Source organism: Elephas maximus, chromosome 1 (genome assembly GCF_024166365.1).
Source record: "Elephas maximus indicus isolate mEleMax1 chromosome 1, mEleMax1 primary haplotype, whole genome shotgun sequence".
Lineage (NCBI taxonomy): Eukaryota > Metazoa > Chordata > Mammalia > Proboscidea > Elephantidae > Elephas > Elephas maximus.
The window spans coordinates 224,723,647-224,736,495 of NC_064819.1; the positions used below are offsets into that span (position 1 = coordinate 224,723,647).

General features: G+C 42.6%; 1 protein-coding gene across 3 annotated transcripts in view; it reads right to left on the minus strand.

Annotated features, from left to right (window-relative positions):
- RGS17 (regulator of G protein signaling 17) overlaps window positions 1-1,102 on the minus strand; it is a 118,187-nt gene extending 117,085 nt beyond the window's left edge. For all 3 annotated transcript variants that reach the window (XM_049904114.1, XM_049904105.1, XM_049904094.1), the window contains exon 1: window positions 986-1,102. The gene's annotated coding sequence lies outside the window, so the exon portion shown is untranslated. The remainder of the gene's footprint in view (window positions 1-985) is intronic.
- Window positions 1,103-12,849: the final 11,747 nt, after the last annotated feature.

Below are 12,849 nucleotides of genomic sequence, written 5' to 3' on the forward strand. Positions count from 1 at the left end.
CCCGCTCGCTGGGAGCATCTCCCGATCCGTGGCTTGCGTGGCCAGCTCGTTCCCTCCGCCATCCTCAAGTCCTCCGACATTTTTCAGGGAGATCGGGAGGTAGAGAGAAGAGGAGCAATATCTGCACCCCGCCTCTGCCGCAGCCCAGGAAAAGGCAAAGGAGGAGAAGGCTGGCGAGGAGGCAGCTATTAAACCGATTCCATCAATAAGAAGAAGAATCCCCATCACCCACAGTGAGGGTGCTTCCGATACACCCACCCCGGCAGCGGTTCGAGGGCTGGTGGGCGTTCCTCCTCCTCCTCGCCCCCTCGCTGGCTGTGCAATCGACCCCATGAACCCACACCAGAACTCCCTTTCCTGTGACTACGAGGAGGGGAAGGAACAAAAGAGACCCCGAGCCTCGATACACACACACACACACACACTTGATCGCTGCTAAAGGTACTCATTTTTGCAAACCCTTCCCCGGCTTACACCTTCCTCACCTGAATAGTGCATTTTCCCAAAGGCAAAGAAAGGTAAGGGAGAGAAGGTATTACCCGAAGGAGATGGGTCGCTAAAAACCTGAATTCCACAGTCGGCTTCCGAACCAAACGATCACAAACGCCCCCTCCCCCGCAGGACCCGGCGCCCCCAGGCCCGCCCCCGCCCAGCGCTCCCCGCCTTGGCCCCGGGCGCCGCTCTTCGCGGGCGCCGGGGACCCCCCAGGGCGCCCTCCCTCCGCCGCCGGACATCGGTCACCCCCGGCCGCAGCTGCAGGGCGGCGAGCGGAGCGGCTGGGCAGCCCCGCGGCTCCAACTTCCCCGAGCAGCTCCCCGCGGGGACTCCGGCCCGCAGGCGCCCCGCGGGCAGGGCAGCGCTCTCCGCCCCCTCTGTCCTCTGTCCTCCATCCTCCTCCCCGCGGGCACACACGCACCCCTCAGCCTAAGCAGACATTTTGCTGTCACACAGTTAGCACGGCTCAGCCTGCACGGCCACCTCTTACCCAGTGCCTGGAGGGTGGGCAGCGCACCGAGCGGTCCGGGGGCGCGGGCGGGCGGCTCGGTCCTCTAGCGGCGCTGGTGCGCTGCCATCCGCCCAACTTCAGCACCCAGCCGGCGACGAGAGGCAGCCAGGCGAGGATGGAGGCGGGGGCGGGGAGAGGAGGAGGGTGGGCGGGCGGGAGGGAGCGGGCGCCGCTCGGCAGCGCGCATGCGTCCCGCCGCGGGCGCAGCCTCCCGCCCGGCGCCGCTGGAGGGGCCGCTGCCGCCCCGGCGCTGCCTGAGTCACGGCCCCGCCCTCCCGCCCGCGGCCCGGCCCCGCGCCCGCATGGCCGCGCCCACTGTGCGGAGGGCTCGGCGGGGCTCCGGGCAGGGCGCGCGGTCTGCGGGGCGCGGGGGCACCGGGACCTGGTGCGGGGGCTCCTGCACCTTCGCGTTCACCCGCAGCCCACGTTCTTTTATGCTGGGCTGTAGGAGAACGCTGAAAAGGAGCGAACCGGGCGCAGCACCGGGCTCCGCGTGGAAGCTTTCCCCGTGTGGAGTTCTAGAACGTGCAAAGTGAAGCAAGTTTTGCTTTATCGAGGGTCCTTTACTTTATTGGCTTCGTCATCCAGAAATAGGACCCTTGTCCCCAAGAATTATTTCAGAGCGCTCGGGTGACTCTGGTCTGGGGCATATTTGCTGGCTCAGGCGTCTGCACCACGGCAGCGAGAGATTTGAGTGGGCGAAACCGTGGGTAAATGATTAACAGAAGTGCGGATACTTGGGGCCTTGGGCATCCTTTGGGAACAGCTTGGTAGCTATCAGATCTGATAATTGTTCTAGTCACAAGCGGGGCCCAGCATGGTAGCAAAGGAGCGTTCAGACACTTTAATGCATCATGAGCGCTAGATTAGATGATTAGATTGAAGTGTTCGGAAGGAAGAATTAGGAAACGGGTGTCTTTCTCATCCGATATGATCTCTGTGGGAAGAGGAGTGAGTTCCTGGCAGGAATGATTAGGCTTTTTTCTCATCCCTTTTTAAAGCAGATTACTTGTAAGTATACATGATTTCCGTTGCTTGCATGCTCATATAGTCAGACATTTTTATCATTATGTCAGGCTCCTTTGCTAACCAACCTTCCCTCTCTCACCTTCTACTTGACTCATTTCTTCTCTAGCAACATCCTTGACTTTTGAATACTAGTGCTTTTTACAGTATATTCCCCTGACTGGTGCTGGTCTGCAAATGTTCACCGTTGTTATTGTGAGGCGCCATCAACATCAAGTCAGTTCTGACTCATAGCAACCCTATCAACAAAAGAAGGAAACACTGCCCGGACCTGCTCCATCCTCACAAGAGGTTGCCATGTTGAGCCCATCGTTGCAGCTACTGTGTCAATCCATCTCATCGAGGGTCTTCCTCTTTTTTGCTGACCATCTACTTTACCAAGCATGATGTCTTTCTCCAGGGACTGATCTCTCCTAATAACATGTCCAGAGTACCTGAGACAAGGTCTGGCCATCCTCACTTCTAAGGAGCATTCTGGCTGTAGTTCTTTGAAGACAGATTTGTTCATTCTTCTGGCAGTCCATGATATATTCAATATTCTTCGCCAGCACCATAATTCAAGAATATCCATTCTTTTTTAGTCTTCCTTACCCGTGTCCGGCTTTCAAATACATATGAGAAAATTGAAAATACCATGGCTTGGGACAGGTGCACTTTAGTCATTGACGTGATATCTTTGCTTTTTAACACATTAAAGAGATCTTTTGCAGCAGATATTCCTAATGCAACACGTCATTTGATTTTTTGGCTGCTGCTTCCATGGTCATTGATTGTGAATCCAAGTAAAATGAAATCCTTGAAAATTTCAATCATCTCTCTGTTTATAGTGATGTTGTTTACTGGTACAGTTGTAAGGATTTTTGTTTTCATTACACTGAGTTGTAATCCATACTGAAGGCCGTAATCTTTGATCTTCATCAGTGTTTCAAATCCTCTTCGCTTTCAGCAAGCAAGGTTGCATCATCTGCATATCACAGGTTGTTAACGAGTCTTCCTTCAATCTTGATGCCCCGTTCTTCTTCATATAGTCCACTTTCTCTGATTATTTGCTCAGCATATAGATTGAATAAGTATGGTGAAAGGATACAAACCTGACGTACACCTTTATTGATTTTAAACCACACGGTATCGCCTTGTTCTATTCCAACAAGTGGCTCTTGGTCTATGCATGTTATCCATATTTGTTATGATGCCTTTTGCATAGTCAATAAAACACAGGTAAACATCTTTCTGGTTTTCTCTGCTTTCAGCCAAGATCCATCTGACATCAGCAACAATATCCCTTGTTCCACATCCCCTTCTGAATCCGGCTTGAATTTCTGGCAGTTCCTGTCAATGTACTGCTGAAACCGTTTTTGAATTATCTTCAGCAAAATTTTCATTACATGTGATAGTAATTATATTATTCTGTCATTTCCACATTCTGTTGGATCACCTTTCTTTGGAATAGGCATGAATATGGATTTCTTCCAGTAGGTTGGCCAGGTAGCTGTCTTCCAAATTTCTTGGCATAGGGGAACAAGAACCTCCAGCACCGTGTCTCTTTATTGAAACATCTCAAGTAGTATTCTGTCAGTTCCTGGAGTCTTGCTTTTTGCCAGTGTCTTCAGTGCAGCTTGGACTTCTTCCTGCAATACTATCGGTTCTTGATCATATGCTACCTCCTGAAATGGTTGAATGTCAACCAATTCTTTTTGGTACAGTGACTCTCTGTATTCTTCCATCTTCTTTTGATGCTTTCTGCTTCATTTAATATTTTCCCCATTGAATCCTTCAAAATTGCAACTCAAGGCTTGAATAGTTTTTTTTTTATTATTAATGTTGTATTTTAGATGAAGGTTTACAGAACTAGCTTCTCATTAAACAATTAGTACACATAGTGTTTTGTGACATTCGTTACCAGCCCCACAACATTCTTTCTCGACCTGTGTTCCCTGTTACCAGATTTTCTGTCCCCTCCTGCCTTCTAATCCTTGCCCCTGGGCTGGTTTGCCCCTTTAGTCTCGTTTTGTTTTCTGGGCCTGTCTAATCTTTGACTGAAGGGTGAATCTGAGGAGTGACTTCATCACTAGCTAAAAGGTTGTCCGGGGACCATACTCTCAGGGTTTCTCCAGTCTCTGTCAGGCCAGTAAGTCTGGTTGTTTTTTTGTGAGTTAGAATATTGTTCTACATTTTTCTGCAGCTCTCTCTGGGACCCTATATTGTGATTCCTGTCAGAGCAGTCAGTGGTGGTAGCTGGGCACTATCTAGTGCTGAACTCACTCTGCTGGAGGCTGTGGTAGTTGTGATCCTTTAGTCTTTTGGACTAATCTTTCCCATGTGTCTTTCATTTTATTCATTCTCCATTGTTTTCAACAGGATGAGACCAGTGGAGTATTTTAGATGGCCGCCTACAAGCTTTTAAGACCCCAGATGCTATGTGCCTATGGAGGTTCCATGACTTTGCCTTGTAAAAGTTGTGCTGGCTTCCCCAGTATTGTGTAAAAAAAAAAAAAAAGTACTGCCTTAAAAAAAAAAAGGCAAAAAAAAAAAAAAAACCATTGCCGTTGAGTTGATTCCAACCCATAGAGACTCTATAGGACAGAGTAGAATTGCCCCATACGGTTTCCAAGGGGCACCTGGTGGATTGGAACTGCCAACTTTTGATTAGCAGCCATAGCTCTTAACCACTACACCACCAGTGTTTCCATGTGTACTGCCTTACTCTTCACCAAAGTAACCACTAATCTATTGTCTAGTGGTTTTCCGTCCCCACCGCTCTTCTCCCTCATAACCATTAAAGATTGTTTCTTTTTGTGTGTAAACTTTTCATGAGTTTTTATAGTAGTGGTCTCATACAATATTTGTCCTTTTGTAATTGAAGTATTTCAGTCAGGATAATGCCCTCCAGATTCAGCCACGCTGAGAGATGCTTTCCAGATTCATCATTGTTCTTTATTGTTGCGTATTACTTCATTGTGTTTATCAAACCATAGTTTGTTTATCCATCCGTCTGTTGATGGGCATCTAGGTTGTTTCCATCTGTTTGCTATTGTGCACAATGCTGCAGTGAACATGTCAGACATGGGTGCACATATGTGTATTCGTGTGAGGGCTCTTATCTCTCTACGATATATTCTTAAGTGTGGGATTGCTGGATCCTATGGTATTTCTATTTCTAGCTTTCTAAGGAAGCACCATATTGTCTTCCAAAATGGTTGTACCATTTTGCATTCCCACCAGCAGTGCATAAGAGTTCCAATCTCCCTGCAGCCTTTCCAACATTTATTATTTTCTGTCTTTTTGATTCGTACTGGTAATGACAGTGTGAGATGGTATCTCACTCTGGTTTTGACTTGCATTTCTCCAATGGCTAGTGATTGAGAGCATTTCCTCATGTGTCTTTTGGCCACCTGCATGTCTTCTTTGGTGAAGTGTCTGTTCATTTCCTTTGCCCATTTTTCAAATGGATTGTCTTTTTGTTGTAGAGGTGTTGAATTTCCCTGTAGATTTGAGAGATTAGACCTTTGTCAGATTTGTCGCAGCCGAAAATTCTTTCCTAGTCTGTAGGTTCTTTATTTACTCTTTTGGTGAAGTCTTTTGATGAGCATCAGTGTTTAATTTTTAGGGGATACCAGTTATCTAGCTTATCTTCTGGAGTTTGTGTGTCATTACTTATGGTTTATATCCTCTTAATGCCATGTATTAGAGCCTTTAGTTTTGATCCTATTTTTTTCTTCTATAATCTTTATAGTTTTTGATTTTATATTTAAGTCTTTGGTTCATTTTGAATTAGTTTTTGTGTATGGTGTGAGGTGTGGGTCCTGTTTATTTTTTTGCAGATGAACATCCAGCTTTGCCAGCAGCATTTGTTAAAAAGACTGTGTTTTCCCTGTTCGATGGACTTTGGGCCCTTGTCGATGATCAGGTGACCGTAGGTGGTTGGATTTACATCTCTGCTCTCAATTATGTTCCATTGGTTAATATGTCTATCATTGTACCAGTTCCTGTCTCTTTGATTACTGTTGCTGTGTGGTAGGTTCTGAGGTCAGGTAGTTCGAGTCCTCTTTATTCTTCTTCTTCAATAGTGCTTTACTTATGCAGGGCCTTTTCCCTTTCCATATAAAGTTAACGATTAGTTTTTCCATCTCTTTAAACAATGCTGTCGGTATTTGGATTAGGATTGCATTGTGTTGGTAAATTGCTTTGGGTAGATTTGACATTGTCATAATGTTGAGTCTACCTATCCAGGAGCAAGGTATGTTTTTCTATTTATGTAGATCTCTTTTGGTTTCTTGCAGTAGTGTATTGTAGTTTTCTTTGTATAGGTATTTTACATCCCTGGTTAGATTTATTCCTAAGTATTTTATTTTCTGGGGGGCTATTATAAATGGTATCCTTGGAAACTCTATAGGGCGGTTCTACTCTGTCCTATGGGGTCGCTAGGAGTCGGAATCGACTCGATGGCAGTGGTTTTTTAGTGGTTATTATAAATGGTATTGTTTTCCTAATTTCCTTTTCATCTTTCTCTTTATTGGTGTATAGGAATCCAACTGATTTTTGTAAGTTTATCTTATATCCTGCTTCTCTGCTGAATCTTTCTATTAGTTTCAGTAGTTTTCCCATGGAGTCTTTTGCAAATAGGGACAGTTTTACTTCTTCATTACTAATTTGGGTGTTCTTATTTCTTTTTCTTCCCTTATTGCTCTAACTAGGACTTCCAGCACAATGTTAAATAGAAATGGTGATAAAGGGCATCCTTGTCTTATTCTTGTTCTCAGGGGGAATGTTTTCAGCCTCTCTCCATTAAGAGTGATGTTGCTTGTTGGTTTTGTGTACATGCCCTTTATTGTTGTCCTTGTTAGGTGACGTTGTGTCAGTTCCAACTCATAGCAGCCCTATGTACCACAGAACGAAACACTGCCCGGTCCTGCGCCATGCTCACAATCATTGTAATGCTTGAGGCCATTGTTGCAGCCACTGTGTCAATCCATCTCATCCAGGATCTTCCTCTTTTCCGCTGACCCTGTACTTTACCAAGTAGGATGTCCTTCTCCAGGGACTGATTCCTCCTGACAATATGTCCAAATTATGTAAGACACAGTCTTGCCATCCTTGCTTCTAAGGAGTATTCTGGTTGCACTTCTTCCTAGACAGATTTGTTCCTTTTCTTGGCATGGTGTATGCAATATTCTTCCCCAATGCGACAATTCAAAGGTGTCAATTCTTCAGTCTTCCCTAATCATTGCCCAGCTTTTGCATGCGTATGATGCAGTTGAAAATACCATGGCTTGGGTCAGGTACACCTTAGTCTTCAAGGTGATATCTTCACTTTTCAACACTTTAAAGAGATCCTTTGCAGCAGATTTGCCTGATGCAATGCATCTTTTGATATCTCGACTGCTGCTTCCATGGCTGTTGACTGTGGATCCAAGTAAGATGAAATCCTTGACAACTTCAGTCTTTTCTCCGTTTATCATAATGTTGCTTATTGGTCCAGTTGTGAGGATTTTTGTTTTCTTTATTTTGAGGTGTAATCCATACTGAAGGCTGTGGTCTTTGATCTTCATCACTAAGTGCTTCAGGTCCTCTTCACTTTCAGCAAGGAAGGCTGTGTCATCTGTATAATGGAGGTTGTTAATTAGTCCTCCTCTAATCCTGATGCCCTGCTCTTCTTCATATTGTCCAGCTTCTCAGATTATTTGCTCAGCATATGCATTGAATAGGTACAGTGAAAGGATACAAACCTGACACAAACCTTTCCTGACTTTAAACCACACAGTATCCCCTTGTTCTGCTTGAACGACTGCCTCTTGATCTATGTACAGGTTTCTCATGAGCACAATTAAGTGTTCTGGAATCCCCATTCTTCGCAATGTTATCCACAATTTGTTATGATCTGCATAGTTGAATCCCTTTGCATAGTCAATAAAACACGGGTAAACATCCTTCTGGTGTTCTCTGCTTTCAGCCAGGATCCGTCTGACATCAGCAATGATTTCCCTGGTTCCACATTCTCTTCTGAATCCAGTCAGTTTCTGACAGCTCCTTGTCGATACACTGCTGCAGCTGCTTTTGAGTGATCTTCAGCAAAACTTTGCTTGCATGTGATATGAGTGATATTATTAGATAATTTCCCCATTCAGTTGGATCACCTTCCTCAGGAAGAGGCATAAATATGGACCTCTTCCAGTCGGTTGGCCAAATAGCTGTCTTCCAAATTTCTTGGCATAGATGAGAGAGCACTTCCAGCACGGCTTTCGATTGTTGAAGCATCTCAATCGGTATCCTGTCCATTCCTGGAGACTTGTTCTTTGCCAATGCCTTCAGTGTAGCCTGGACTTTTTCCTTCAGTTCCATCAGTTTCTGATCATATGCTACCTCTTGGAATGGTTGAACGTTGATCAATTCTTTTTGGTATAATGACTGTATTCCTTCCATCTTCTTTTGTTGCTTCCTGTGTCATTTAATATTTTCCCTGTAGAATTCATCACTACTGCAACTCGAGGCTTGAATTTTTTCTTCATTTCTTTCAGCTTCAGAAATGCCAAGTGTGTTCTTCCCTTTGGGTTTTCCATCTCCAGCTCTTTGCACATTGCCCTTTGTTATGTAAGAAATTTCCCTCCTATACCTATTTTATGAGGGTTTTTATCACGAATGGGTGTTGGACTTTGTCAGTGCCTTTTCTGTGTCGATTGAGATGATCCCGTGATTCTTTTATTAATGTGGTAGATTATGTTGATTGATTTTCCAATGAATCCCACTTGGTCTTGGTGTATTTTTTTTTTTATATGATGCTGAATTCTATTGGTTAGAATTTTGTTGAGAATTTTTACATATATATTCATGAGAGATATTGGTCTATAATTTTCCTTTTTTTGTGGTGTCTTTGCCTGGTTTTGGTATCAGGGTTATGCTGGCTTCATAGAATGAATTCAAAAGTATCCCTTCCTTTTCTATGTTCTGGAATATTTTGAGTAGTACTGGTATAAGCTCTTCTCTGAATTTTTGGTACAATTCTCTAGTGAAGCCATCTGGGCCAGGGCCGTTTTTGTTGGGATTTTTTTTTTTTAATTACCTTTTCAATCTCTTCTCTTGTTATGGGTCTGTTCAAATTTTCAACATCATTTTGTGTTAATTTGAGTAAGTAGTGTGTTTCTAGAAATTTGTCCATTTTTTCTGGGTTTTCAAATTTGTTGGAGTATAATTTTTCATAGTACTCTGTTATGATCCTTTTTATTTCAGTTAGATCAGTTGTAATGTCCCCCATTTCATTTCTTATTTGGGTTATTTGCATCCTTTTCTTTTTTTTATTTTGTCAGATTGGCCAGTGGTTTGTCAATTTTGTTGACCCTTTCAAAGAATCAACTTTTGGTCTTGCTGATTCTTTCTTTTGTTTTTCTTTTCTCTATTTCATTTATTTCTGCTCTGATCTTTATTATTTCCTTTCTTCTGGTGGCTGTGGGCTCCTTTTGCAGTTCTCTTTCTGTTTGTTTGAGTTGTGTAGCTAATGTTTTGATTCTGTCCCTTTCTTCTTTTTTGATGTTTGCTTCTTTTGCTGTATATTGACCTCTGAGCACTGCCTTTGTTGTGTCCCAAAGATTTTGGTAGGATGTGTTTTCATTCTTATTTGATTCTAGGAATTTTTTTATTCCATCTTTGATTTCTTCTATTACTCAGTGGTTTTTAAGCAGGGTGTTATTCAGTTTCCATGTATTTGATTTTTTTTTTTTTTCCTTGCTCTTCCTGTTGCTAATTTCTACTTTGATGGCTTAGTGATTAGAGGAGGTAGTTTGTATTATCTCAGTGTTTTGGATTCTGTTGAGGGTTGCTTTGTAGCCTAAGATGTGGTTTATTCTGGAGAACAGTCCATGTGCTTTGGAAAAGAATGTGTACTTTGCAGCTGTTGGGTGGAGTGTTCTATATATGCCTATGATGTCAAGTTGGCTGATCATGGCCTTTAGATCTATATCTTTGTCGAGTTCCTTTCTAGATATTCTGTCCTTTAATGCAAGTGGTGTACTGAAGTCTCCTACTATTATTGTGGAACTGTCAGTTTCTCTTTTCAGTGGTGTTAGAATTTGTTTTATGTATTTTGGAGCCCCGTCACTGGGTGTGTAGATATTTATTATGGTTATTTCTTCATGATGTATTGTCACTTTAATCATTACATAATGCCCTTCTTTGTCTTTTATGTTGGATTTTGTTTTACAATCTATTTTATCTGAGATTAGTATTGCTACTCCGTCTCTTGTTTGGAAGCTGTTTGCTTGATATATTTTTTCACGCTTTCATTTTAATAAATTTATGTCTTCATTTTTAAGGTGTGTCTGTTGTAGACAGCATATTGATGGATCCTTTTTTTTTTTTTTTAATCCATTCTGTCACTCTCTGTCTCTTTATGGGTGCATTTAGGCCATTGCGTTCAGTGTAATTATTGATAAGTCTCAGTTTATTGTTGTCATTTTGTAGTGGTTATTTACTTTGTGGTGCTGCTGTTTCTTTGTTCCTCTCACCTTCCTGTGCTGAATTCCTTTTGTTTGTGGATTTTTTTTTCATTTCTTTCATTTTTTGTAGATTTTGTGTTTACTGAGACTTTATGTTTTTCTTCCTTGTTTTGATGAGTATGTTTGTTAACTTTCATTGTGGTCAACTTGAAATTTACTCTTACCTTCCTAAGTTTAAGCCAGTATTTCATTACTTGGTATTGCTTTCCTCTCCATTTGAAAGACCTATACCTATACCATTTGTTCCCTCTTTTATTGTTCTGACGTTGTTGTCATTTACAGGTTAATGGCTTTGGTTCTCTGTTGTAAATCTTTTAGTTTTGGTTAATCCTTGAGAGTTCATTACCTAGGTTGGTATCTGGCTGATGCAGTTTTGTGTGCTAGATTCAGGCTCGTGTTGTTTGTTCTTTAACCACAGGAGTCCTTATAATAATTCTTGTAAGTTTGCTTTGGTTTTTACATATTCTCTTAATTTTTGTTTATCTGGAAACGTCCTAATTTCACCATCATATATGAGCAAGAGTTTTGCAGGATATATCATTCTTGGTTGGTAATTTTTTTCTTTCAAGGTTTTATGTATGTCATCCGATTGCCTTCTTTCCTGCATAGTTTCTTTCAAGTAATTAGAGCTTAGTCTTATCGTTTCCTCTCTGTATGTGAGTTTTCGTTTTCCTTGAGCAGCTCTCAGGATCCTTTCTTTTTCTTTGATTTTAGCGAGTGTGATTATGATATGCCTTGATGATTTTCTTTTGGGGTCTATCCTATATAGGTTCCACTGAGCTTCTTGAATGGTCAGATTTTCATCTTTCATGGTATTTTTTGCTGTCAGCAATTTTTCAATGGTCCTCTCTGTGTTTTCCATTTTCTCCCTCGTTCTGGAACTCTGATCACTCAGATTTTTGCTTTTGATTGTATCCACATCATTCTCAGGTTTTCTTCGTTTTTCTTCGTTCTTTTCTCTGATTTTTCCTCAAAGTGGTATCTAAGTATTTGTCTTCGTTTTCACTGATTCTGTCTTCCAGACCTGCTTCTCAGACCTTCTATGACACTGTCCATTTCTGAAATCCTGTTGTTTATCTTTTGGTTTTCTAATTATTGTTTTTGTGTGATTTCTAGTTGTGAATTTATTTGAACATTTTGTTCCTGTATCATTTTTCTGAATTATTCCATTGTTCTGTCTGTCTTTTCCATGATTTTGTCTATTTTTTCCTCATTTTTTTCTGCTTTTTTCCTTCAACTCTTGTATGGCTCTGAATATTAGAGATTTGAATTACCTATCAGGTAGTTCCAGTGCCTTTTCTTCTACTGATAGGTTATCTGGTGTTTTATTTTGGATGCCTACTTGAACCATCCTGTCCTTTTTTTAATGTTTCGATATTGTCTGCTGACATCTGGGTATTCAGTAGTTATTTTCTTTGTGTATTGATTGTAGATTTGTTTGTTTCGTCCTGCTGTTTTGTTTTATTTGCTTATGTCTGAGCAGACAAACTGGGCATTTTTTTTTGTTTGCTCATCTGTGGGCACCATACTTCTCACTTCCTTGACCAATATGCAGGGTCAGTCGCTCAGCTATGGTGCAACAGTCCAGTGCAAGAGGAGGGGCTGTGTTGGGTTGTTTGCGTGTACTGGGACAGGGGGCAGGGCAGGTTCTGGTAGACCGTGCCTGTGCTGCTCGGGGGTGCAATGCTCACTGCATGGCGCAGATAGGTAGGAGGAAGGGAAGAGATTGTGATGTGTGGAGCTAAGTGGGTGTGGGAAAGAAGAGAAAGAGAAGAGAGAAACAGGAGCCACAGGAAAAAAAAAAAAAAAGGAAGTGCTGAGGGAGCCTGCTATTGGGGTGGCACATGGGGAAGCAATGTGCTGGTGGCTTTCTAGCCAGGTGTTGAGGTACAGCCCATCATAATGGACAGATATGGCACACGCAGCTAGATGGGTGGGAAAAAGGAAAGGAAGGAAGGGCGAGAGATAAAAGAAACTGGATTTAAAAAAACAGCAAGAAAGGAACATGTGGCTAGGTGGTCAGGAGAAAGGAATGGAAGGAATGAAGAGAGAGACAAGAAACTGAGAGGGGGGCAAGAAAAGATGCCAGGTTGTTGGGAGGAAGGAAAGGAAGGGAGGTGGGGACAAGAAACCAAGGAAAAAAACGAAGAAAGAAAAAAAATGCCCCATGGAAGCCCACCATAAATGGATCACCAGCTGAGTGGCCCTACACAGCCCATGCAGAAGCAGCGGAGATGACACACGGCACCAGGTGTTCAGGAGAAGGGTAAGGAAGGGAAGTAGAGAAAGAGACAAGAAACCAAGAAAAAAAAAAGAAGAAATACAGAAAAG